This window comes from Lycorma delicatula, chromosome 5 (assembly GCF_047948215.1).
Source record: "Lycorma delicatula isolate Av1 chromosome 5, ASM4794821v1, whole genome shotgun sequence".
NCBI classification, from domain to species: domain Eukaryota; kingdom Metazoa; phylum Arthropoda; class Insecta; order Hemiptera; family Fulgoridae; genus Lycorma; species Lycorma delicatula.
The window spans coordinates 55,970,967-55,998,724 of NC_134459.1; the positions used below are offsets into that span (position 1 = coordinate 55,970,967).

The following is a 27,758-nucleotide window of genomic DNA, read 5'->3' on the forward strand; positions in this document are numbered from 1 at the left end:
TTATCTTCCACATATGAATTTTATAATTATAAACTTTATGAGGTAGCAAAGTGTTTATATTCCATGAAACGATTATATATACCAGAAATGTTCAGTTACATGATTCCTCATAACTAACCTAATGTCTACACAGCATTTCAATTTGAATGCCTACTATGAAAAGGAAGTGAACAATTTTCTCTTATAGGTCAACTACTACGACTTAATAACTTTATTAAGTCGAACCTTACCATGATGACAGCCCAGAAACGAAAATAATTATCTTACCTTACAAAAATAATTAACTATCACAATTTAAGTTCCCATTAAAAAAAAAAAAGTAAATCATAATTTTTCTTAGTATTTGGTTTTTAAATACTGATAAACAAGATGCTTTATTGTTTTATTTATTACCTGCTAATGTTTTGTTTCTAATAACAATAAATTTATATATATGCTTAGCCAAGTTTCGTCCCTACAGAACAAAAAACTTTTTATATAAAAAAATCAACGTATTTAAATGGAAAATGGTACATTAAACTATTTCTTTGCACTAATTATTCCATTATTTACGAGGCTCGGCACATAAATGTTGCACATGTATGCGTAGCATGGGAATGAAAAGAGATATTGGAATGAATTAAAAACTGAATAAAAGTATACTACCTTAGCTACAATATGCAGTATTTATTTTTCAATATAATCCCTGTTTACACTGATACACTTTTTCCAACATGTGACAAGATTTTTACATTCCGTCACTGAAAAAATCTAGTGGTCTTTCTCTGATCCAAGCCACAGCATCATTCACCTCATCGTCGGTGGTGTAATGATTTTCTTTGAGATCCCTCTTCAGATGAGGGAAGAAGTGGAAGTCTGACGAAGCCATATCCAGCGAGTATGGCGGATACGGAATAGGCTCAAACTTCAGCTTGTGGAGAGCCATCAGAGATTTGATCGGTATCCATCGTGCACAGATTTTACGGTAACCCAATCGTTCTTTAGATATGCCTAGCTGAATAGCGATGCGTTGCTGGGTGATTCGCTGGTCACTTTGAAGCAAATCGACCACCTCCTTTCGATATATTTCGTCAGTCACAGAAACTGGTCGTTCGCTGCGAGTTGCGTCCTGAATTCACGCTTTACGAGCTTCATATTCGAGAAAATTTCAACGTCCACCTATTCACAGTACTCCTGTCAACAGTTTAACTACCGTAAATCGCTTTTAAACGATGAAAAATATTCGTAGGATTCACATCTTCTGCTGTTAAAAATTCGATCACTGTGCGCTGTTTGAACCGTTTTGATATATTTGCTGTACTCGATTCCATTTTAATTGCTACTGAAAACAAACCGGTAAACGGATTTCAAACGCATTATCAAAGGTTTGTAGAGGGGGATTTTAACTACCATGTACTGCCACGCCCAACTTAATAGTGCCTTTTGTCTCCGTGTAGCACGCTAGCGTGCAAAATCTGCCGAACTCGTTTTACGGCTGTAACAGGGCAAAACCATTGAAATATTACCCTAATTAATCATAGGTGCTTTTTCTGAAAGTTATTACATTTATTATACAACAAATTCCTGTGGCGGTAAATTCATTGAAGTTGTTATTTTTATGACTAAATATCAATTGAATTTCAGTGGACTTGGAATGCTGATAATGCAGTTTTCTTTACGAGTCTAAATTTTTACGTTTTAGCGATAAGATATTTAACTAAAAAAACGTAGTGTACTGATTTCTTCTTTGTTGCAGTTGATCCTAGAATTCTTAAAATCAAAATTTTAAGAAAACGTTTTACCTTCATTTTAAAAGATAAACAGAATTTTAATGATGATTTCTAATTTTAATAGAAATTTAAATTAAAATTTTTATGCTCTGTCTTTTTTATGTTGCTTGATCTTCTGATAGATAGCTATTCAAGGAAAATTATCTCATATTTTTTTTCCTTCTTAATTAAATTTTAAATGAAAAAAAATCTGATGTGGACATCACATTACTTCCTTGTACGCCTGTTAAATATACACATTTAAAAAAATGTGTATATTTAATTTAACATAAAATTTAAAAGTACATAAAATTTTATTTCATTAACAACTTTTGATATTTTTTCATATTTTTTTTTTTTTTTATTGTCATTGTTGAATTATTATTTATTGTAAACATTATTTTACAATCAGAGTTTAATAATTATTAACAAATCAATATATTTAAATTTAAAAAAGAAAAGTTAAAAAAAAGGAGATGAAGTCGGATTCGAACCGATGTACCTTCCCCTTGTAAGATCCAAATATTTCATTAATTAAAATTTTATTTAGCTATTTGGCTATAACTCAGGAACCAATGAAAATAAGTACCACTTATGAGAATAAAGTTGAAAAACTCTCAATGACGTCTTATTACTACTGTTAAGAAAAAATCCAAAATTCAAACTTTTTGGATTTTGGAGTTTATTGGGTACTTTTGGTCCAGTCGATTTCAATCAAAAGGAGAGGTGCACAATTAGATGTTATAACAGTCCTAAGTCCAAAATTTCGACATTCTACGGCTAATCGTTTTTGAGTTATGCGAGATACATACGTACATAATACGTACATATGTATAGACGTCACGCCGAAACTAATCAAAATGATTCAGGCATGGTCAAAATGAATATTTCCGTTGAAATCGGAAAACCGTGATCTTTTGCGATCACATTACTTCCTTTTCTTCGTACAAGGAAGTAAAATTAATTTAATTGTAATATAGTATAAAAATACAAAATCGTAAAATTATGCTTTAATTTTTGTACAATAAACTAATATAAATATTACATTGCACATGAATATCAATGTACACATTAATATCGCATTTGTACATTGATATGCAGTACAATACATATCAGTGTATACATAATGTACACAGCAGTGTAGCATGTGTACACAGCAGTGTTATACATAATGAGATTGTTAACCTTAAAGTTATATTTATAAGATATTTATTTTATAACTATTATTTGAATTACGAAATCATTTTCTTAGGAAATAATGAATAACGTAATGAAGAGAAAAATCAGACTTGTATTTGCTATGCATCAAGTGTTAGTAAATAAAATATATTATTTGAATATGTTTAAATTTTAAGTTAACGAAAAATCATCTTAATAATAATCATGTAGAATGATTAGGTTTATTAGCATTAGGTTACTTACTGCGCATACATTTAGTCTGTAAAATTTAAAAATAAATTCAGCTAAGTTTGTAAACTTACAGCATATTAAATTGTGTTAATAAAACCTGCTTATATATCATTTAAATCGTATTTGCTGTTATCTATATAAAGCGAAAAAATTCCATGTGCAGACTTCTTTCCTGAAGAAAAATATGGTATAAAATTATAGAAAAACAATAGATAAAAAACACTCAGAAGATATTGTAGGCAAAACTCGCGAAAACCTGGAGAAGCGTTATTCTCACCACTGCTGTACTTTTGATCGTACTCTATGATACATTTAATGTAACTGTTGACGTTAGTTCTACTGGTATTTAATTTCAGTATTTAATTTCATGAGAAAATATACCTTGGGAAAACATACAAAACATTTCAAAATAAAGTACAGTAAAATGCTTACAAATTAGTTCAGCATATTACAACTTATTATAATTATTTATAAACTTCATCAATTACTATCATAACAAATACATAAAAATCTGAAACATAGTATAAAAATAACATACTAATTACGCAGTATTTATTTATAACTAAACCTGTTAATATCTATAATAAATTAATTATTACTGTTAAATAAATAAAGCGCCAAGAAAAGTTGAAAAATGTGTTCACAAAATAAATACTATAGACGGGGCACGAGCCCTGACCTTGTTTTTCTGGTTAAATTCTGTTATGAAAGATTAATATTTCTGAATAAAGTAAAAAATTCATTAACTCTTTCAGGTATTCATGAGCCCCAAATTTTGATAAGAGAACCCGCTTCGGTAATACTACAGATATTCACGTACTATTTAATTAAAAATTCTTGCTTCGAAATTACCACTTGGTACCCATAGATTAATTAAATGAGTTATAATTTGAAAAAGAAAATGGGTAATCGCCAACAAAAAGGTAATCGAAGGGTAAGAATTATTTTATAATTCTTACCCTTCTTACCCGAAGGGTAGAATTAATAAAATCGACCTCTGACTTGACTTTTTTATTATTGTTAAAATTATTGAACTTGTAAAGATTTCGCTTTTATAAATAAAAAATAAACTTAAGATGAAGTAAATGACTTAATAATAAATAGGTAAGAACTTTGAAACACAACAACAACAGCTGATGCAGTATTCCCAAACTTTGAAAAATTAAAATATAATTATTATCTAGATTTTAGGTTAGATTACGTTGTCAACACCGTGATCTCGAACAACCGAACAAACCGTTCTTCGATCGTCAACTATTCCTGAGATGTGTGCTTAATTGAAACCCAACCACCAACGAACACCAGTATCCACGATCTAGCATTGAAATCTGGATCAAAGTAACTGCCTTTACTAGGATTTGAACCTTAGAACTCTCCACTTCGAAATCAGCTGATTTGAGATGACGAGTTCACCATTAGACCAACCTGATGGGTAACAATGCAGAGAGTAGCTTAAAATATTACAAACTTTTGAAGTGGAAGCTTTCAGTGATATCAATATAATTTTTTTAAATATCGCTAATTCCTTGATCTGTATAGCTGAAATTCAATCATTATTTTCGATGACAACATATAATAAATATTATTTCGTGATAACAACTGAAGCCTTTTTTTTAACTGCAACTCATTTATTATTATTGTTACTCGTACAATATCTATATGATGTCACGGTATAAACAAAAATGAGTTGGCTTTACCAACTTAACAGCGTGCTTTAATCATTAAAATCGTCATAGCATCAAGTCGTGCGTGACAATAAATTATTTATACCACAGTTTGTGTAGACCAGAATTGTGTTTTGTTTTTAAGTTGTTTAATGAAATCTTTAAATTGCATTAAACATATTAAAATATTTAAACGGGGAAAATAATAATAATAAAGATGTATACGTAAGCAGAGAACAAAGTAATCTGGCACACATGGTTCATAAAACCGAATCCATGACATAACCGGTGCAGAATCGGTAGGTTATTATGTAATGAAATTTTATGAATGATACGGATAAATTAAATAAGAAAAACATAAAACGTATTATAAATGTTGCATTTATTTACCTTACTGTTACAGAATATTGTCAAAATGACCACCCTGGGAATCGATGCTCTTTTATGTTCATATTGAGAGTCGTCTGAGGCAAAACGTCGTTGTCAAATGCATTGATTTCTCGTTGAATGTTCACCTTCAGTTCATTGATATTGTGGGGACTAGATGCATAAACTCTTTCCTTTAAGTAGCCTCAAAAGAAAAAATCGCAAATAGACAACTCTGTGGAAGGTGGAGGCCACCGTCCTCTGCTAACTCGTTTATTAGTGAAAGCTGCATGAACCCCGATTCAGTGAAACGTTTGATTTGTGATACTTTGAACCGTCTTGTTGGAAGAAGCTGTATTCTTTTTCATCAATTAATTGCGCATAGAATTCTTCGAAGATGGCATCTTCAGGACTGGCAGTAATTCTCCTCTTTCAATATCGGTAATGGCATGTGGAGTCCTAACGGATGGTTGGCTACTTCGTTTTGCATTTTGAAACCGAACCTGTTGTACGCCATTTTTTTAACTAAATCGTATATTCTACTCTTCGCTAGGATACAGGCATTCGGAAATTTTTCTACGAATACTTTACGTGATTCTTCAAACAATCCAGAACGAACATATACCTAAACTACAGCTATCCTCTCCTGGATTGATTAAGTCATTTACACAAACACAACTTTCTTTCTTATCTTTTTCCTGTTTAGCCTCCGGTGATTACCTTTCAGATAATACTTCAGAGAATGAATGAGAATGATATGAATGTGAGTGTAAATGAAGTGTAGTCTTTTACAGTCGAACTAAGATGTGTAGTTAATTGAAACCCAACCACCAAAAAATACCGGTATCCACGATCTAGTATTCAAATCCGTGTAAAAATAACCGAATTTACTACGACTTACGCAAACACAACTTCTTCTTCTTCTTTTTCCTGATTAGCCTCCGGTAACTACCGTTTAGATAATTCTTCAGAGGATGAATGAGGATGATAATTATGAGTGTAAATGAAGTGTTAGTCTTGTACGCAAACGCAACTGCACTCACAATACTGCACTGCAACAAAACGTACACTACACTGACACGTAATCACTTGACAAATGGCAGCAACAATCAGTAGTAACATTTACATTTACTAGTCGCACTAGTTTATGAGAGTCTTTCATAGTGTGTTGGGTAGCGGTTTCAGTATTGGTCGGTTTTATGTTGCTCACCTAGTAGATTCATTAATGTACGATGAAAATATTCAGTTAAGCTATAATTAATTAAATCTTTTATTCAATTACATACACTATTTTTGTGTACCAATCGTTACGAATAAAATACTTCAAACAAATTGTTAAATCATTTTTTTTATAGCTTGATTTATGGATTATATAGCAGGCTACATTTCAGCGTAAATTTTATTTATTTTTTTTATTTTTACATGTCATAAAAGTACATACAAATATACGTATATGTTATCTATTAAATATAATCAAATTATTGTCGTATATGTTAGTTGCAAAAGCAGGATTTACTATTAGTATTATGTATATTTAATATTGTATTGAAATATTTGGTATATGACATATTTCGTTATATTTCAAAGTTATAATTATTATTAATATATGTTTGATGTTGTACACTGCATCAGACATTTTTTAATAATAATTATAAATTTGAAATATAGAGCAATTATTTATAAAAGGTAAATAATTACAAAAAGTTATTTACATAAATAATTAAATATTTCAGAAGTATTATTATTTCTGTGATACAGTATACAATATGCATATAAAAATAAGTAAATTACAATGAACAAATATAGAAACATTATAGATTAATTAAAAATAGTTATTATTTCGAAAAAAATATGTTATTTTACTGCTTTTTTATTTTAATAGAATTTTTATTATAACGGATGAATAAAAAGAAATTAGTTTTAGATCATTTATAAAATAGAACTGCAATCATTCTAAAAAGACGGCTCCATCAACAACTTTGAACATTTTTTGAATACCTGATGGGGAGTGTACGTTTTCTGCATCAGCCGGCACGGGTATGTTGTGTATATCAAAACTGTTTTTTAATCCACAGTAAAGTTGTAATAAAAATGAATGGTCTTTAATTTATTATACATGGTTATTACAAATGATCTTTTTGAATAACTAGCGTTTAATAACACCCAGCATCATTAAAGTAAAGATCAATAGAAAGGTAAACTCAAAACGTATTGTTACATTTGATTCACAACATCACATCACATGTGCTTGCTCATTGTAAGTTCCCTACGTTAAGCCATACATATCGAGCCTGTAGTCCAATTCCTGTCATACATATTGTAACATAGGACATCCACTTATGCAATGGCCTCTGTGATCTGAACACGAAGATCCTGGATGGTAGGTGATAAAAGATGGACGATACACGTGTTGTTTGACAAAACCCCAGAGAAAAAAATCAATGGGTGTAAGGTCAGGGGATCGTGGAGAACAACGCAAACGTTCACGATCATTATAGTATCGTCACGATCATTTCTTTCTTTCTTGTTCCTGTTTAGCCGGGAATTACCTTTCAGGTATTACCTGAGAGGATGTATGAGGATGATATGTACGAGTGTAAATTAAGTGTAGTCTTGTACAGTCTCAGTTCGATCATTCCTGAGATGTGTGATTAATTGAAACCCAACTACCAAAGAACATCGGTATCTACGATCTAGTATTCAAATCCGTATAAAAGTAACTGTCTTTACTAGAACTTGAACGCTGGAACTCTCTACTTCCAAATCAGCTGATCTGGGAAGACGCGTTCACCACTAGACCAACCCGGTGGGTTATCGTCACGATCAGCACACACACAATCCATCTTAGTAGTTGCCTATTCAATTCACGTCTAATCTAAGAGGAAACGGGATGGTGCCCCATCATGTTGAAAAATTAAACCTTTGATATCTTGTTCTAGTTGCGGACTTTGTACAAAACTCTCTCTCACATCCTCTACAGTTGTTTCCCTTAGTGATAGACGGCCGGTTGACTTTCGCTAACAGATGTGTTCCCTAATTTTTAATCAGAATGCCACTTTTGGATGCTGGGCCCACTTGATGCATCTTCACAAAACATCTTTCTAACATTACGTTGCACAGTGATAACAGACTGGCAGACATAAAAATCCAGTACACGAAAAGTCTTCCTGCCTTCGTAGGCATTCATTTTCTCTTCTATCACCCTATCAACAAAATCAATAACTACACCAAAAGTAAAAGTTTTTAGTTTTCCTTTCTATTGATGATATTTTCATGTATATAAGTGTTATTAAACGTGTCAAGTTTATAATAATCCTGTATTATGATTAATAAAGTAAACGTCTTGATGGATTTTTATCAAAATGTATTGAGAGAATACTTTAGAATGTACTACATCATGCATTTGTTAATAATAATTATACTCCTTGTATCCTAATGTTATATTAGATTTTTCAGAAACATTTTTATAGTTTATGATATTTTGTTTTTTAGGTAGTATAGAATTAGAAGAATTTACTAGGAGTTGAGGATTTTGTTAAGAAGAAAGAAGGAACAATTTTTAGAAACAGTCAAATTTAATATAAAATAAGTTTAATTATCTCAAACTCCAATTTATTTACTGAACTATACACAGCTTCAGAAAATCCAGTTCTTCAATAATTTACTTCTACCTTTCATTATTTCTCCATAACAAAGCTGACCTTTCCTTATGCTACTTTCATTGTATATATTGCCGTCAAATAATTTAATTTTTTCTTCTTATTTAGTTGTCTGCCTATTTAACAGGTTGAATAATTTATCAAATAATAAATCTCTTTAATCATATATAATTTAAAATTATTTTCTTCCTAACATGCGTTATTAGGTAAACTAAAAGTTTTCCCCAAAAATCTGGATTTATTTAATTTATTTACTTAATAAAATTATCCGCCGATAATTAAAAGAAAAAAGAAAAAAAAGAATTTGGGATTAAATTAAACTGGATATTCAATGAACGAGTTATATTTTTCATCTGTATCAGGAGGGTTCACTCGCCATTTCCAACGATAACGTATGGTAATCATATTTAAATTGAGTGCACAGTTAAATATTGAATGTAAAGTTCAGAGTATAGCAATAATATATGTAAAACTCTAAATCAAGTCTATATTTTTTTTCCTTTTATTGTAATATTTTTTAATTCTTTTTTTTAATTTTATTTTATTTTATAATATCATTGGTCAAGCTTAGCAACGCATACTAGAACATGAAACCAAAGAAACAGTTGGGCGGTTACCATATATATATATATATATATATATATATATGGGTGTGTGTGTGTGTGTGTGTGTGTGTGTGTGTATAATATGGATTGATATTTTACTTGTCTACCAATTACAACATATTGCTTCGTTCTTTCTATCTTAGATTGTATGTCCTGTCTGTAATCATTCCATTTCTCTTTTTTAAATCTATTTATGATTATTTTTTATATTAGGCAGCATAATTTTGTGTTGCATACGTCAGTACTAATATGAGAATATTAGTAAAAACTTTCATTTTTTCTGCTTTTAAATTATTTTTTTATTAATTCTTCAGAAGTTTTTTTAAAAATATAAGAAACATTGACCGTCCCATTGAAATGTTTCACGATATTCCTATACTTAATAGGTGCTTTCAGTTTCCTGTAACTTCGACGTACACTATGTATTATTTTAGGTCTACGCGCATTCATAGTATCCCCCATTATTATCCAGTTTAGTTAACATACTTTTTAATTTAAGATATTTTTTACAATAGAAATGAGGTTACGCCTAGGATTAATTATAATTTTTATTAAGTATCATAACCAATTTATAATTTTCTCAGTTCAAATGGTTCAGTACTCTGTTTTGTTGTATCCCTGTTCGCTTTTTGACCGAGTTCCTTTTTCTGTACCTGAGTCAAGAAAGTAAATGACATCTATAATGGAAACGGAAGAACTTATAAATATCCAAATTGAAGATTACAGTAAACTTACATTCTAAAGTAAATATATAATTTATATTAAAAATATTTTAATATTTATATTTCATGAAATTATGTTTAATCATGATTTTTTTTTCTTCAGTCATTTGACTGGTTTGATGCGGCTATCCAAGATTCCCTATCTAGTGCCAGTTGTTTCATTTCGATATACCCCCTACATTCTACATCCCTAACAATTTGTTTCACATATTCCAAACGTTGCCTGCCTGCACAATTTTTCCGTTCTACCTGTCCCTCCAATACCAAAGCGACGATTCCAGGATACCTTAATATGTGACCATATCTCTCTCTGTCTCTTCTTTTAACTATATCTTTCCAAATGCTTCTTCTTCATCAATTTGCCGCAACACCTCTTCATTTATCACTTTATCCACCCATCTGATTTTTAACATTCTCCTGTAGCACCGTATTTCAAAAGCTTCTAATCTTTTCTTCTCAGGTACTCCGATCGTCCAAGTTTCACTTCCATACAAAGCTACGCTCCAAAAACGTTTTCCTGACGTTTAAATTAATTCTCGATATAAGAAAAATATATTTCTGACTGAAAGCTCGTTTCGTTTATGCTATTCGAAATTTTATATCGCTCCTGCTTCATTCATCTTTAGTAATTCTACTTCTCAAATTACAGAATTTTTCTACCTCCATAACTTTTTCTCTTCCTATTTTATATTCAGTGGCCCACCTACGTTATTTCTACTACATTTCATTACTTTGGTTTTGTTCTTGTTTATTCTCACGCGGTAGTTTTTGTGTAGGACTTCATCCATGCCATTCACAATTTCTTCTAAATCTTTTTTACTCTCAGCTAGAATCTTTATCTTTTCACCTTGCACTGTTACTCCGGATCTAAATCGTTTTTAACATCATTACATGCTAGTTCTAAGTAAAGATTAAAAGTAATGGAGATAGAAAACATCGTTGTCGGACTCCCTTTTTAATTACGGTATCTTTCTTATGCTGTTTGATTATCACTGTTGTAGTTTGGTTCCTGTAAATGTAAGCCATTGTTCTACTATCTCTATACGTGACCCCTAAATTTTTTTTAAAATACTGAACATTTTATTCCAGTCTAAGTTATCAAATAGCTTCTCTAAGTCTATAAATGTACGCTTATGTTGGTTTGTTTTTCTTTAATCATGTTAGCAAATCGTAAAACACACCTCGAAAATAGTACCCTGACTTCTCTTGCACAATAAATGGCCTCCCTATACAAGAGTAGCTTCTTGTTTTGTTTATTTTTTTATTTATCGTGCACTCTATGATAATAATAAAAAAAAGAATAGGATACATATCATTTGTTCGTAGTTTTAACAAATATAAAATGGTAAAATTACATCATACTTATCAATCACTAATCAAAGTTGGTTAGTGAATAATATATTAATTATCATCAGTCGAATTTATAACTGATAAGTAAAAAAAAAACCGTGTTTAATCAAACTGTACAATAAAATAATGTAAAAAAAAATAATAGATGTAATAAAAAAGCAATCGTTTTGTTTCGCCGTTTCTAAACTACAACAGAAAAAAATCGGTAAACATTTATACTCTTTTTCCTGTTATAAACTGTGGATTGCGTTCTATTTGAACAATTAATTTAGCTCTTTAATTTTTATGTAAAGGAAGAGTATGTGTATGTGTGCGCGTTTGCGCGCACGCACACATAGACATAGACATAGACATACACACACTCATAGTGTATGTATACACAACTATTTTATTTCACCATCCTTTGTTTACTGTTCTTGTATTAATGTAAGTACGTGAGCATGTGCGTGCGTTATCTCTGTGTAATTTTGTTTTTCAAATAAGCTACATTGTACCGAACACTTCCCTCACTCATTTAGGTGATTGTTTCAATTTATTACGAATCGCTAGTTGTATGTAAATTTGTATAAAATGTTTTTGATTATTCAGGACAATAAAGTATAATATTGATGTCATTAAAACTTTTTCTGTTACAGACTTACAAAGAAATTTGTTACAGAAAAGCAAAAAATTAATCTAACCTAGCCTTGCAATAAGCTATATATTTTTTCTTCATTTTTTAGCATTCCATGTCTTTAATTTTCCTGGTAACTAAAGGATCTAAATCCACTAAATCATCTATATACAAGTCTATAAAATTTGTCTACAGGTGATAGGTTAATAGCAACCAGTTAAATAAACTCAACAAAAGTAATCAAAGTAGTTCAAGAAAACATTGGCACAGGAAAAGAAAATCTAGTGCTTTTCAAATTTTTCTTTAAGTTTTGACTTTTTGAAATCGAATTTGTGAAATGAAATAGAATAAAATGAAGAATAAAACAATTATCAATAACATATTAACTGTTAATTTCTGATTGACTACAAAAATTTGCCGTGTAATGGATTGAAAAATATTATTTTTATATTTCATGCTTTTTAAGCTGTTTTTATTATTATTATTAAGAAAAACTTTTTGATAATTACTTACTTTTTAAGGATTTTATAAATCTACAACCCTACCTTTTTGAAAGTGATATGAAAATAGTAATAGCGATAAAAATGGGTTTCATTGCATGGAAAAAATATATAATGTTAAAAATAAAGCATTAAGACTTGTTTATCAAGTTTTTTTAAAAGTACTTTTAGTATTATTTTCATCTCTGGGGAATAAATTTGTTCAGGATTCTTTTTTCAGTTTTCTTTTAAGACTAAGAGTCGTATCTATAAAACCGAACTTTTATTTAACTTATAATTTTATTCTCCTTTTAAATCTTCTACAATGAAACATGAGAAAATTTTCAGTCAAATGTTATTAAGCTTCAAACACGTCAACACAAGTATATACTAAGCACGTACGTACAAATATTATCCCCTTTTTTTCTCTTTTTGGGTCCTTCGGTCATAAAACATCGAGAAAAGAAAAAAAACCATGCCCTATATGTTAATTTTAAATCCACTGTTAAGAATATGAAGTTAAAATTTATCGAATATGTAAAATTTAAGTAATAATGAAAGTTTCTGTGGAAAAAAATTGCATTTTGGAATATTTTCATTCTAGGTGACTTTCAATGAACGTTTTAATGAACAGCTACACTGTGTGTGTGTGTGTGTACGCGCGTGCGCGTGCACACACACACACACACACACATAAAAACATACATAAAAAAATTTAATAAAGATATTTTATTTTATTTCTGTTTATATACTCATATATTGTTATTTCGGTATTCCAATATATTCCCGATTGCAGAACAATCGGAAAAATAGTTTACGTAAACTTAAAAACAAAAAATAAATATAATTTAACAAAACAAGAAAGTAATAATAATAATAATAAAAATAATAATAGAATAATATTTTCATTTTTATAATTTAAATATCTAACTATAAATATAAATCAAAATTTGATAAAAGTACTTTATTTTATTTAGTTTTTCGGGGAAAAAAATGTATTTTAATTTTTTGCTAACCATTAGAAGTTGTTACTATTAAGATTCAGGTACATACCGTTTCATGCATTGAACCGAAATAGAATTAGGCTGACTGTACGTGCACAAAATAAACCCCAGTTACGTTGTTAGAAGGTAGAATTTCAGTCTCGTAATTAGCAACACAGCTTTTTTTCTGATACAAGTCTACTACGCTATAAATTACGTAGATTTTTTATAATATTTTTTACAGTTAAGATACTTTGTATTAATTCTTCAGCGTATTTTTACTTTCAAGTAATTAATTTCCGGTTAATGCTATATGAAGAGTATTAAATTATCTGGCATCCTTTTTTGTAGCCTAATGGTTCGTATCTATAACCCAAAGAAAACCTTTGGTAAAAATGTCAAAAAATATTCTGTATGGAAATTTTTCATTCATTTATAACCTGAAGGAAAAATATATATAGCAGAGGATACCTCCTATCGTACCCTAACCTTCTTGACCTATTTTAGTCTCCTGCACAACAATTTATAATTTATCTCTGTGGAACAATTTTTTTTTACGAATCCACGTTGCATGATGTTAAATTGCTGAACATTTTTAATTGTCTTATTAATACTTTCGGGAAATAGTTCGCAAAGATCCAATATAATATACTATTTTTTTCAGAGAAGAATTTATATCTACTTCAGATCTTAAAAGCATTTCCTTTAAAAACTATTTCAAATAATTCTACTGTAATTTAATTTTTTTTCAGTTGAATTTTATCTCTTTTTTTATACCTTATTTAAGTGAGAAATATTTGTTAGGTCTTACATTTAAATTAAAAAGTTTGGTAAAAAAAAAAGAAGCAAAAATCGTGATAAATAAATGGATTTATTTTGGTACTAGATTGCTTGAAATATATTGCAAGAGTAATACCTTGGTATTTATAAGGTATCTTCCTATTAAAAGTTGGAAAATCCTGAAAAATGGTCGTATAAGACAAATGAAAACAAAAAATCCTTTTCGGCACGCTGGAAAACGGAGGTAGATTTCACCGGTGCTCAGTAGGGGATAAAAAATATTTCCACCTTAAAATTAAGAAAAACTTCAAATTTACTCAATACGACAATGGTTGCATGTGAAAAAAGTTTCACGTGATTAGTATACGATAAGCTATCTTCTTACAGTTCCAGAAAATTTTGGTCATCCCTTGCCGTAAAGGTTGATCATATCATGCTTCAGACAAAGGTTTTAGGTTATTTTTAGAGGACTAACGACCGCTTTAAACCGATTCGATACTGTACCTGTAAAGGGAGGTATAATTTCTTTTTGTCTTCGAAACCCCATTTTTTCCACCCTTGGGCCAATGGTTGTTGATATGAAAAATACTTTAGTTACGTCATTTTTAGGCTCTTATCCAAAAAATAGTAGAAACTTTAAACAAATTCTATATTTTACTTAATAAGAAAGTTATAGCGATATTTTGTTTTTTTCTATAAAGCTCCCATATTTCCATTCTCATGCTCCGATTTCGGATGAGTTATTTTTAAGAAACAATTTGAAAGTAATTGGCTCAAAATTACGGCAGTTTTCTTGTCGACAAGAAAATGAAATATATATATATATATATGTATATATAAACTTTTGAGCTGACGGTAGTTTTGGAGTCTGGAGAATATGAAACGCGAAGATATGTCGAAATTTTCCGGAAGTCGAATCATGGAACCCATTACAGTAGGTAACTTTGTTATGAAATCAGCCTAAAATATTAGATTGTCCAAAAATATAATGAAATGAACTATTTTGTAATTTGGGGAATTTTACCCATTTACAACACCTTAAAATTGGATAACTCATTCGGTTTGAAAAATAAATATTTTACATAAAAATAAAAACAATAATTTATTTTTAATTATTAAAGATCTTTTATTAATATTGAATAAAACGTCGGACCTTTAATTTTTAAATATCAAGTCATTATATATCTTATATTTTATTATAATATAATATTAAATTTAAACTTTTTTCATATTGTAATTTATAACCGTGTCATTCATTACAAGTGTATTATTCCTTTTTTTTTATAAATTTTATTTTTATAAGATAGGCATTTTTAATATTATTACTTTCCATTAAATGAAATGTTATATATTTAATTTTTAAATAGATAATTTAATTTTTAAATAGCAAATGTAATAATATTTTTTATTACTTTAGGCCGCATCACTAAAGTAATAATTTAATTCTATTTTGTTTTTTTTTTTTTTTTTTTTATTTATAATTCTATTTTTAATATGTCGACATTAGAATATAAACAGCAAATATGTATATGTAACCTTTTAGTTCAGGGTTATTACCGTTTTTTTCCTGTTTAGCCTCCGGAACTACCGTAAGGTATTACTTCAGAGGATGAATGAGGATTATAAGTATGAATGTAAATGAAGTGTCGTCTTTTACAGTCTCAGGTCGACCATTACTGAGATGTGTGATTAATTGAATCCAAACCACCAAAGAACACTGGTATCCACTATCTAGTATTCAAATTCGTAAAAAATTTATTCTTGCCTTTGCTAGGATTTGAACCTTTGAAATCAGCTGATTTACGATGACGAGTTAACCACTAGACCAACCCGGTGGATTTACCAATTAAGCCTGCTACTCTTCAAGATATTCGAAATCGAATTGTTACAGCAGTGAATTCAATAACCAACGACTAGTTACCAATAGACATATTTTGGCACCAATTAAAATAATTAGCTGTTATTTATAAATATCGATTTTTACAACCTTGTACGAAGTAAAGGAAGTATTGTGATCGCGAAAAATCTCGGTTTTCAGATTTCAACGAAAATTTCCATCTGACCATTCCTGAATCAATTTTGACTATTTTTGGCGTGACGTCTGTACATACGTATGTGCGTATGTATCTCGCATAACTCAAAAACGATTAGCCGTAGAATGTTGAAATATTGGATTTAGGACTGTTGTAACATCTGATTGTGCACCTCCGCTTTTGATTGCAATACTTAATCTATAGTGTCCAAAAAAGTCCAAAATCCAAAAGGTTTGAATTTTGGACTTTTTCTTAACTGTGGTAATAAGCCCTCATTGAGTGCTTTTTTTTTTTTTTTTCCCCTACTCTCCCCGACCGGATATACGTGTCCGACCGGATAGGGGAGAGTGTCCTTTTACTCTCAAAGGAGGCGTCCCCCACCCGCCGGCTATACGTCCGGCACGGCAGGTTGGCCTCCCCGGTCTCGGATCTTTTGTTTTACATTGCCTGCCTCTAATTCCCCGCTTTAGAGCCAAGGTCCGGCTATGCCGTCCCCCAGCGCCTCAGCAGGGAACCGGGACTCGGTCTTTACGCCTTTGGCCTCTAATCGACAGCGCCGACCCCACAAAGAGCCTAGGCTCCCGCAGGGACGACCCCGCCGACCGGGACTTGGTCTTTTATTTTAACCCAAACTCAAACTCCCCTGGAGTTCACCCCCTTCTCAGGTACCCGCACACCAAGGCGTACAGGCCCTCCATGGAGTGACTGTCCGCCCTACCCTACTGTTTATACTCCCATTCTTCTGTCTTCATCCTCTTTGGCCCACAGGACCTCCCCGGCGAACCTGCGGAACCATTCCCAGTTCTCATTGGTGTACCCCAACCAGTTTATGAGATTTTCTGGTGTAAGACCATTAATTACTATTTGACCTCTGTTAACGGCCCATCTTGGACATATGAACAACGTATGTTCGGCATCGTCGTTCTCTGGACAATAGATGCACTCATTTAGTGCTTTTCAAGATATATCATAGCTGATACTTATTTTCATTGGTTCCAGAGTTATAGCCAAATAAAATTTTAATTAATGAAATATTTGGCTCTTACAAGAGGAAGGTACATCGGTTCAAATCTGACTTCATTCCCTTTTTTTTAAAAAAAAAAATGAAAAGTACATGAAATTTTATTTCATTAATAACTTCTGATTTTTTTCATATTTATATTTTAACTGTTATTATTGAATTATTATTTATTGTACATTTTTTTTACAATCAGAGATTAATAATTATTAATAAATCAATATTATTAAATTAAAATAGTAGGAACTTTAAACAAATTGGATACTTTACTTAATAGGAAAGTTTAGCGATATTTTGTTTTTTTCGAAAAACCCATCCCATTTCCACCCTCATGGTCCGATTTTGGCCGGTAACGAACTCGACTGAGATTTTGGGTCGAGTTTTTTTTAGGGAACAATTTGAAAGTTATTGGCGCAAAATTATGGCACTTATCGTGTCCACAAGAAAAATATATATATATATATATATATATAAATTATAAATGTATATATCAAGTTTTAAGCTGACGGTAGTTTTGGGGTCTGTGGGATGTGAAATGCGAAGATATGTCGAAATTTTCCGGAAGTCGAATCATACTACCCATTACAGTAGATAGCTTTCTTATGAAATCTACCTAAAACATACTCGGTGTAAGAATGTATATAACTACAACCAGTTTAGGATCGAAGAAGTAATTAACAAATATAAAAAATACTGGCATAAGAAATGGTTCACATAGAATAGAATGCTGTATGCTATTATTTCGAGATCTAGAAATTACTAGCAGAAAGGAATTTTAAAAAAATAAATTTGAGAAGGATAATACATTATGAAATAAAAAATAAACATTACTATATCCGAAATAGTTCAAATTTTGTTGAAATTTATTGTTAAAAATTTAATGTCAAAGATTAGTGACTGATAAAGCTTGACTTGAACAGGTATTAAAATGAAAAAGTATGACTGAAATTTCTAGTTTACGGAAAATGTACAAAGATATCCAATTGTTATCTTGTATAGAAGTGTAGAAATATAAAAAGAACATAGATACACTCAACAAGAGACATATTAAGTTTAATTTTGAATAAAAATTTACGTTTAAAACTCTTTTCGTGGTGATTTCCACAAGAATTTTTTCTGTGTCATTTATACTATCTCCACCCATCATTCTGTTGTTAGTTTCTACGATTTGATACAAATCCTTTCCTGGTGATCTATGGCTGCAACAAGTGCTAATGTAATCTCAAACAATGGACGCTTCTTTGTGAAATCCGAATCACGACAGCTGTGCTAGATAGCCAGATACTTCCTTAATACCATCCTAATCAATCAATCGATCAGTCTACAATGATGTTGCATAAGTTCAGTGATTTTTAAGCTACTAAATACCTTAAATGTCATATCTGTGATTGAATTTCCGTGCCCTAAAAGTACTGTACAGTGGCTTTGGTTAACTGGCTTTGGAGTAATAAGATATGATACAGTATTTGCTAGAATAAGAAACGATGGAAGAATGGCAGGAATGTTACTCCTAATGTATAACAGGAATGGTAATCTTTCTTAATAAAAAGGAAAGGTCTTTTTAATGGATTAATTTATTGCCTTATTCCATCGTTAGTAATACCGTAACTATGATTACGGTATTCTTTAACACAATTATTAATTAGGCTATGTGAAATTTAGTCATTTATAGAAAAGGTCAGAATGAACCTTATACTTTTTATAAAATTCGTGGAGATCGTAAGGATGTTGTTGCTTGCTTCATCAACATCTGAAAGGATTCGGTGAGACTGAATTAAATACGCACAATGTAGGACGTGTGAGGCTGAAGACGACTAATAGAAAATATTATTATATAATATTTTCCGGCTATTATATATATTATTATATATATATTATATAATAATAATATATATATATTATTATATATATATATTATATAATAATAATATATATATATTATTATATATATATTATATAATAATAATATATATAATATATTATATAAGATTTGGTTTGATTTCATAGATCAAGTGTTTAAACAGTGGACGTAATTGACATTAATCATAAATTTCTTTAGATCTTTAGGTTTTTGGAATATTTAGTTGCAAACGGAGTTCTGGAAGCGTAAAATATCTAATATCCTTAAACACAATTTAATTTTTTTATATAATCTTCTAATGACGTTATCTGATGTTGATTTTTCACTTCTTTAAAGAAGAAAGAAGGCATATTTTGTGAAATTTTTTGTAGTTCTTACAGACTTTCATGAAATAAAATAAAAATTGCAGAAATAATGTAAAAAAGCCAACTTTTAATACGATATAAAACTGAATAAAAGATATTCATGACGTATTTTCAGATCATTGGCTAATTATTAAGACAAACAAGTAATAATTTGTTTCGAGAGAACATAAACTATACAGGAAGCCAGATTAAATAACGTAATAATATTAATTCAAAACATAAAGTAATGAAACAGTCAAATGATTTGTGAAGAAAAAAACTATAAGATTTTATTTCGGCTAAAATGAGGAATAACTTAGTTTGTACAATGTATTTAAATTCTGGTTATATGTTATGATGATGACATTGGTGATAAATGAAAGGTAGTCAAGTCCTTTTATATCGTCGTAAGTGGTTAGAGGGAAGTGGATGTAAAGGTCTAGGAATTCTCAACTCGAATTTCATCTCTCTGACATTCCATAATCGTACAACATCCTTTCACCGTACTCATCCTACACTTAATCCCAGTCATTCTATCTCTGTACTCGTACGCTGACCAATGATGCCCTCTTTCCTCTTCATCTGCTTTCCTCATTCTACAAAACAGGATACGCCAACAGTCGGTACAGGACATAACTGGAAAGCATCGATTAGTCCTTCCAGCTTCTAACACTTCCACCGTCATCCCCTCTTCTATTTTAGAGGTAAACTGCTTACTAAAACGTTTATCCCCCTTCGCTTAACTCATTACGTCAAACCTGTCGTCACTCTGCTAAAACGCCTCGTTCCCCTATAACCCGACCGACCGACATCCAACCACTCCCCCCCACCCCCAACCAACAACAAAACCCCACCTTCCAGAACCAAGTATCACATTTGTTGAATACAAATTACTAACTTCAACCGTTCCAAATATAAATACATATTTAATAGATTTAATAATACATCTCTTGAATATAAATTAACTTGTAGGTTACGTTTATTCATTCAAATTATTTTGAATTATATTTGCAATATCTCAGAAATCTAATTTATTCTGGTAAACATTATATCATTTCATATTAGATGTATCCGGTGGCCTACGTTATTATTGTTATATTAAATTTTATTTTATAAATGCTGAAAAAATATACTTTATTTATATATCTCTTCAATTCATATTATATAGACCAAGAAAATGTTTCGTCAAGATATCTTTACGAAGATATTTTTTGTTTGTCTTAAGATATTTACAAACTGTAATCCTTTTTCGATATTTACTATATTAATAATTTCTTGGAAATAAAATAAATAGAGTAAAAAAAGATTTAAAGCCTTCGTTTTGTTGGTTATGTTTATACATTTTGAACAACCGCTTAATCAAACGTTTTACGGATTCGTTGTTTTATGTTTTACTCGGTAGGAACGCAATTTAGCCAAACATTTTTTTTTTCTAGAACAAAAATTAAAAAATAAAATTTTAAACACATTTCTTCTGATATTTTTAGCGGAATTTTTAAAAATAATTCCGCTACTTTAAATGCGTTTACAACAAACATCGTTGGTACAAAAATTGAAAAGAAAACTAATATTGAATGAAATCGATAAAGCCTTTCTTGGCTACTTTCAACATAAACAATCCGGTAATGATGGTTGTCCTCGAAAATACTTCTTACTAAGTCTTCTGTCTTACGTTAATGAACTAACTGAAGCACAATTTAAAATTTTTAAAAGATGGGCATTGACATTGTTAGATGAAATGAACGTCTTATTCTCCCCCATCATAGCTACCTTTCATCTCTTTCCTGTGCATCAAACAATTTATCGGCATTCTCTCCTGAAACTCCTATGTCACCTTCAGATTACGATGTTAACAGTGCTTATTTGCTTAATTTGTAATAACAGTTAAAATTGTATGTTTTATAATAGTTTCATTTTGTCAACATACATGATGTAACATATAAGAAGTAATTAAGTAAAAAATTATTGATTTTCAAAATCGTTTAATTTCATTAAAGTATACTACTCACCTCGATGTTTATAAGCAATCTTTCCCCAATAGGAATACAGGGTTTGTAATGTGTATCTCTTTTAGTAATTATAGGTCCTACTAGTTCAAGCAACGGCTTGAAACTTTCTTCTGACATTCGGTAAAACGACTTGAATTTGTTTTCATTGTAGGACAGTTCCTACGCGCATACAAAAGCTCCTCTTACGTTGTTTTCTCTTTTTCCTCTACAAATAATAATAAGCTACAATTACATTTTCGTCACTTGACATCTTACAAATTAAAAACTGTCAAGTGATAAATTTAGCAAAGCGAAATAACGTTCCGGTCGCATATCCTTGGTATGCGAACATGCCCGACGCAACCGATTTATCAGTCGCTTTCAATATTTCGCATTCAAATTACTTCAAGGTGTCGAAGCGGTAGCATCACATTGGTGGGAAATCGGCCTTAGTTTCCTTCAAAATTTCTTGCGCACTATCCTGTCCGTTTGTTATTGTACACTGTTTTCTCATATCTATCATCCAAAGATTCCAACTTTATCGTAGATCTATAAACTAAAAAGTCCGTTCCATTTTTCAGTATCTTCCGTTTTACATAATCCAGCCGGTCTTTTTTCTAGACTTTTACGTGATATCTACATTATCTCCTTCCATTTAACACTCTTTTCCGTATTTCTACTCATCTTGCTTGTTTATAATAAAATAATTCTTCATATAGGTTTTCTTTCAGATATTCTGAGATAGAAGTCATTATCCTGATCTACATGTATATCCAGGACTTATATATCATGTTAAAACTTTAAAAATATAAAAGAAAGAATTATATATATATATATATATATTTCCTTTTATAATCCATTTATATCAACACTGAATAGGTGTTTATGCACGGTATTTTTAATTTTTGTCTAGCGTTTCACGGGTATATAAATACTATTCAGTGGCAGGGTGAAGCTATTTTTTGTTGTTCTCATTATTATATAGTCGTATACTATTTAAAAAAAAAAATATTACACGTTACCCGAGTAAAAGCATCAGTCTCAGATTTATAGAATATAATTAACGTTTTCAAATATTTGGGATAGCCGTGTTAACGTTAAACGAAACAAAATTGTTTTTATCATTCCAAAACGTAAATTTAATATTCTAATTTAATTTAATTTTAATATTCTAAAAGCGTAAATTATAATGATGTCTTTTTTCGGTTTATATTGATTTCAATGGTTATGAAAAATGTGGTCAGCAGTTTATAGCCCTCCTCCAAGACGGCTCGTTAAAAAATTTTGAAAATATCATATCATAGTAATTAACTCGTTCCTTTCTTCCAAAGGAAAACAGAATTTATTACGAGTACATATATAGATCAGCTGAGTAAATAAAGTAGTCATTGAAAATATTTTTGAAAAAATTCATAAGAATAGAGATATATCAGATATAGAGAAAGCAAGTAAATTGTTTTATTTTTCACATCTTATGAGGAATGAAAGGAAATAATGGATTATAAAACTCATACTAGCGATTAAAATTATAGGTAAGGTATTAAAAATTGCCTAAAAGAAGAAAAACGTCATGATTAAATGATTTGAGGAAATTTTCTGGCTTGACGTCAATTGAATTGTTCCGAGCAGCGTTTTATAAGGTTGCCAACGCTCGTTAGAGTAAGACATCAAAAGAGACATCACTCTTTTGAAAATAATTTTCATTTAAAAACAGAAATGTTAATTGCAATTAAGCTTAATCTACTTTCTAAAAAAGCATTTATTTTACAATTATGAAACATATATTTCATTCACGTTAACATATACATAACGAAATATGTACAGAATCATTCAGAAATAAATAGGGCTAAAAACAAATGAAAATCAAGCATCCTATGTATCACTTGCTACCTTGTAAAAAAACTAAAGGGTTAAAATCTATGTAAGCAAATATAAAAAAAATAGAATTTTTAGGTTAACTTGTGTAATCAAAGGGTCTTTTTACGACTGTAAAATATTCCATTACACAGCATTTATTATTTTTTTTTACAGCGTTTCAGGTATTTTCTTTTTCATCTCAGCTCTGGTATAAACTGTAAAATTTATTATCATACGGCATTTAAGTTGTTTCTTTTTTTGCCTTTTTTAATAAAAAGAGTATTACAGAATATATTCTGAGCTTTAAATATATAATTTGTTATGTTTTTATTTTGTAACATTTCATTTAATTTAAACATTAAGCCTAAGAACATACAATTGTGTGTGTGTACGCGCGCGCGCGAGTTTTACCTAATATCACAGTTGTTTAATTACATTTATTTAACTTTTTTATTTCACACAAAACAAAGTGGAGTATTATTCTGATTTTTCCTTATCTGGCGAATTGTGCTTGAACAACTGAGCAAAAAAGTTTATTGAAGCAAAAATAACAAAATTGATCTTATCTCATATCTAAATTATGATGTATTCAAAATGTTTTGCAGGAGTCCTACGATTACAGGAGTATCTACTATTTTCAATACAAATAGATCGGTATTGAAAATATTATCGATTATCCATTTAGAATCGTATATATGATTATTTTGGTCTTGAACTTACAATTAAACATATATACAATACAGCCTATGACACTCCCCGTAATGCAAGGAGTCCAACGCGGGGTTATATACATCTAAATCGGTTCAGCCGTTGAGCTACTATGGTGGAACAAACATACATAATCCTAAAAACATTACACTCCTTTTTGGGCAGTGGTGTAATAAAATTTATGTAAAAGAAAAGTATGTTGAGGCGGTTATATTTAATAAAACTGGTTTAAATAAATGAAAATTTTGTTGTATATGTTACAGTAATTTTTATTAATCCGATAATTATGCGTAATTTCCGGCGAATTTGATTAATCCATTCCATTGTTGTTGGAGAATTTAACAGATATACAACAATTTATTAAATATACTTCTCATTTTATATAATAAAATAACAACTCCATTATAAGCAATAATTATGAATTTATTACTGAAATAATCAAAACATTACTGTTAATTATACAAATTATATATGTTATTCTCCAGCAATAAGCGTAATTATGTTTATTCACCGGATTTTTTTCCCTCGTCCTCCGGAGCCGGATCCGCAACTAAACATAAATTCGGCTCCGAAGGGTGCCATAGCCTCTAACTATCTCGTCGGGAACAAAGTTCCCACCAGATAGCCGGAACTCGGTCTTGCCTCTTATGGGGAACCTCCGAAAGGATGCCCCACCGGGACTAAGTCTTACTTTCTCCCCAATGGTACTGCAAGGGAGTCCCCACCCGATCATCGTAAGCGAGGCCTCCCACTCCCTCCCGGATGGAGCTGTCCTTCAGAGATACCATGATTTTCCTACGAAAAAGCAGTTCCAGATGCTGATGGAGTCATCTTACATCCCCGACCCACAGTCGCATGACCATGTAACTTGCAAGATAAGCACCTAGGGTCCTGCTTGCAGTCCTTGCGTAAATGGCCAGCTTTATCATATGTAAAACGTTGGCCACTTCTGTCTGCGCCAGAACAGAACTTAACCCTGTGGCTTGGATTCCAACATCTGAAGCAAAGGTCGTCGAATGTATGCCGTACCACTCGACAGGCCCCCTCGACACTCCTCTTGGCTCTGCCGGACGGAGAGAACTTCGGTTTCCCCTGGTGAAACTGCCCCTTTCATCGAGCGGAGAAGATCTGCAAAGGTCCACCCCTCCACCTTACCTTAACTACAGTAGTCAGCGAACCCGCGGGCCGCTTCTTACCTGCCAGCATCAATAATGGTGAAGCCCGTGTCAGATGAACAAGAAAGCGTTTCCCCATCTTTCTCCTTGCGTACTCCACGGACCACCGTAAGTCTTGTCCGACGCTTACAACGACTTGTGTAACTCTTGTGGGCATTCTTGTCCATTCTCTAACACCCGTGGGATGGACCTGTAAATAGCAGAGGCCACCCCACGACCCCGCCGCAGAATCGATGACCAGAGCGTAATCGGTCCGCCTAAGTGCGACCTCACAGCTGCTATCCTCTTTGGAGAGGTCCCGAGTAGTCGACTGTAAAAGGAGGACCTTTCCAGGCTTCAATCGACCAGCAGTGGTCAAGTTCCAAGCTACGGAGCTTTCCGAAGCACTGTCATATGCTGAAAATGCTCAATTCCAACCGCTATGTCAACAATCCAGGCTGAGCCAACTCCTTCGTCCAAACTGTCAGTACCCTCAAAAGGGTGGAGAACCGGAAGATGTCTTCGGGGATCGGCATCAGGGACTTCATCTTCGACCGCCCGCCGCAGCTCCACAAGCGACCAAATCGTAGCTCATCCAATCCCCCATCTGGAGTTTGAGTTACCCCATCAGAGACAATTTGGTAAGTCTGTGTAGCTTTGTCCTTCACACTTGGCCGAACATGTTGTCACCTCTGAAGTCCCGGTGATTTAATCACCGGATAAATAAAATTTACGTGTAACATTTATACAAGCTTAAATAGATTTTATAAAGATATTATAATAACACCATTAGAAACAATAATTGAAATTATGTTAAAAATATTTTGAAAGAATCAATCTCTCTGTTCACCCATTTTCAGCATCTGAGAATCGATTGAGAATTCTAAGTCGAGAATCATTTTTTTAAGTTAATGAGTCTGTAAATGAAGATGCATCCATTTTTATAATAAATTTTATTACTTTATCCTAGCTTATTATTTACGTGCACCTGTTGTGTAATGAACAACCAACACAAGTAGAAATGTAAATTTTAATTCATAAAAAGGTTTCGGTACAACATACGACACGTGGTTAAAAAGATAATATGTATTTGTTTTTTCTCTACTGATGCTAATATATTGGTTTTTAATTTTATTATCAAGTTATCTAATAACAACAATAATTATAATATTTTAAATAACATACAGCGTTCGTTCCTCCCTCATTTCATTCTAAAGTAATCAATACATTACAATGAATGTCATTTATTATCCATGTAATGGATAAATAATGAATAACATTTCTTTCTATTGGCATTTTACCAGGCTAATAAAAGTATTTTTGGCTAACGTTCCAACATTCCCCTTAAATTACCTGTCATTTAAAATAATGATATCTTAATTATGTTTACATAAACATTAATATTTTCTCTTAAATAATTTTTTTTTCTTTTTTTTTGTTAATTATTAAAATAAATGCTGTACCATTATTTATTTTTAAAATTTAATGCGTATAAAATTAAACACAAAGTAATTTTATGTTAAATGTTTGTCAGGTGTTAGGTGATATCTTTTTATGTAAAAAAGATTCACACAACTTACCGTGAACTTTTTGATGTATTTATGTGTGTGTATGTGTATATATATATATATATATATATATATATATTGTGTTTGTATATAGTATATTCAACACTTCTACATACAAACATGCCTTTAAATAACTTTTAATTCATTCATCTTAGACACGTTTCAAATCTATATTCGTTAATAAGTTATGATATTTTACTTTCCCAGTTATTATAATAGACTTGCACTATTTCTCAAAGAAAATTTAAGTTGAAAAGAGCGTTTTAAAAAAATCCACGCCCCAAAATTGGAAGATAATATTTGTAAATTAAAAGAAATTAGAAGAGATTAATAAAATTTTGTAAAAATAGACCATACCGAGATAAAAAATACTCAAATATTATCAATTATTTAGAATGGATGAAACTAGATTAAGAAAACAAATATTTAATTTTTTCGAAAAAATAAAAACCAAAATAAGCTGGTTCAAAGAAACTGGAAAAGATTTAAAATTATTAAATAATCCTACAGAAATAATTTTCAACTTTCAGAAAAAAGTAATAGATGAATCTGAACTTCCAGAGAAACAGAAAAGAAAGCATAGTGGATGGATTGAAGAAAGACGAGAAATATTAAGAAAAACATTGAAAGAATTTTGGAAAAGAAAAAAGTCAGGAATATGCATGTGTGAGATCCTTAGTAGGTCCGATCGTTAAAAAAAAATTGGCTGTTAAAAGAAATGTTGTCTTCGATTAAAAATGAATTGTCCCAAAATATTTTTATTCCATGATATATGTAAATATATCAAGTCCAAAATATGTAAATTTTCTGGGAATTTATTCTATCAAATTTAAAAAAAAGGAAGAGGG

General features: G+C 30.8%; 1 protein-coding gene across 1 annotated transcript in view; it reads left to right on the forward strand.

Moving 5' to 3' along the window:
- The window catches only part of LOC142324433 (A-type potassium channel modulatory protein KCNIP1), a 445,118-nt gene that overhangs the window by 346,485 nt on the left and 70,875 nt on the right, over window positions 1-27,758 (forward strand). The window lies entirely within an intron of this gene.